The sequence below is a fragment of the Sinocyclocheilus anshuiensis genome, unplaced genomic scaffold (assembly GCF_001515605.1).
Source record: "Sinocyclocheilus anshuiensis isolate Anshui unplaced genomic scaffold, SAMN03320099.WGS_v1.1 scaffold1641, whole genome shotgun sequence".
NCBI lineage: Eukaryota > Metazoa > Chordata > Actinopteri > Cypriniformes > Cyprinidae > Sinocyclocheilus > Sinocyclocheilus anshuiensis.
Genome location: NW_015539968.1, coordinates 359,417 through 361,487, shown reverse-complemented (window position 1 = coordinate 361,487; position 2,071 = coordinate 359,417).

Genomic DNA, 2,071 nt, shown 5'->3' with positions numbered 1-2,071 from the left:
CTGTCAGAGGTGGGTTCTAGCATGCGCTCCGCGCAGCGGGGAGATGGTGGGCTGGGCACTGGGTCCGGGGTGGGCAGCTCCACAAATGTGGCGAAATTCGCTCGAGGGCCTTCCTCGGACGACGGTGCTCTGTACGCGGAGTTTAAACTGAACGCATAGAATGCACAGAGCGCGTCATCCGGGTAGCTAGAGAGGTTGGCGACGACCAGGAACAGTCTGGTGTGGCCCTCGAGTGATTTTTCCCCCTGCTCCAGCAGGAGGAGGAGGTATTCAGGACGAAGGAGGGGATCCATGGACACAATGGAATCAAAAAACACTGAAGAAAAACGGAAACAGAAATGGAGGGAACACACGGAGGTAACTGTTTGCGGTCTGGTATTCTGTCACGCAGTGCCTACTGCGTCGGAGCGAGGAGACGAAGGACCGTCCAGAATAATAACAGACTTATTAATTGACATCCAATGGATAATAATAATTGACATCCAACGGAACTAGGAACATACAAGTAGCGGGGAAATACGAACATTCAATACCAGACCAACCCAGAACGCAAAGGCATAGACTTAAATACAGGGGATGATTGGGGAAACGCAGGTGCATGGGATCATAATCAAACTAATTAGACTGAACGAGGACAGGAACATGACCAAAACAGGAACAGAAACGGGGGCAAAACAGGTCCATGATCCTGACAGTATTGTTGGCTATTGCTACAAATATACCTGTGCTACTTATGACTTGTTTTGTGCTCCAGGGTCACAAATGGAGAATTGTGCTGTGCAAATGTAATATTTTGGTATATTCGTAGCATTACCTGATTTGCATAGTTACTCTTGTCCCATATAAACGTTATCAGTGGGTTCAACACACACACACAAACAGAAGTTTCAGTTGTCGAAAGGTTTTAATGGCTTTGATATGTAAGTATTAAGCAGCTCTTAAATTAAGTCCATCTAAACCCCCCTAGCTCACGTCATCTCAAAATTGACATCCATCTGTGAAGCCCTTGGGGAAGAGCCTCTGAGTACGGCGGCTGATAAAGAGAAAGCCTATGTCAACCATTACAAGTCATGCTGCGGCACTGTGTTATATATTGCAACAAGCCTGAAGCGGAACAAGATTCAGAGCTGCACAGGTCAGCTAGCAATTGTGTTTAATTGCGACCTGCATTACCTCTCATCGGAGCTTGTTATTACATCAAAACATAAAAATAATAGGCGATATTTCTAAAAATAATAGCTGCCCATCATGACTAGCGACTGACAGTGGCTGCTTCCTAATGACCCGCACAGGAGGTGGTGACAGCGCCCTGCAATTCAAAACATTATCATGCAATTACCACCCAAAATAAGTACAAATGCTTCACTTGTTACATGCATTCGTCATTATGCAGACAAAACTTGAAATCTGTTACTAATAGCTGAAGGGACTCATCATGTCGGAAGGAGAGAACTGATATGTGAGCTAATTTAATGAGCAGATATGTTTGTCTGACAACATGTGGCATATGACAAATATATTTTTTTTGATGATTTTTTTTTTTTTTACGTCTTGGTTTGAATGTGAAAAGCAGCCTGACACCTGTCGCTTGTTTATTCATACAGCACAGTATCAGCATCTACGTACATGTAATTATCAGTGAGATCACTTTCACACAGAAATCATCCTTTGGTATGGATTTTTTTTTTATGTTTCAGCTAAAATTGATCTACAGATGCAATGAAACAAACGGTTCAAAAGAATCAAATGGGCAAAATGAATGAATGAAAACGAATGAAAAATGTTATCAAGTTAAAATAAGGCTCAAATAAAACATCAGCTAATGCACTAGGTGTTATGAATTAACAATTAACTATTTATTTAGTTCATGTTAATTTATAAGTATACTATTGTTCATAATTATTACATGTTCTTTTATAATGTATCAATATTAATTATATTAAATTATGTTAATTTAACCTGAAATGACAAAACATGTGTATGTACTCTGCCATTTAAAAGTTTAAGAATTGTAAATGTTTAAAATGTTTTTTTAAAGTCATCACTTTTTTTCACACCAGGGCTGCATTTA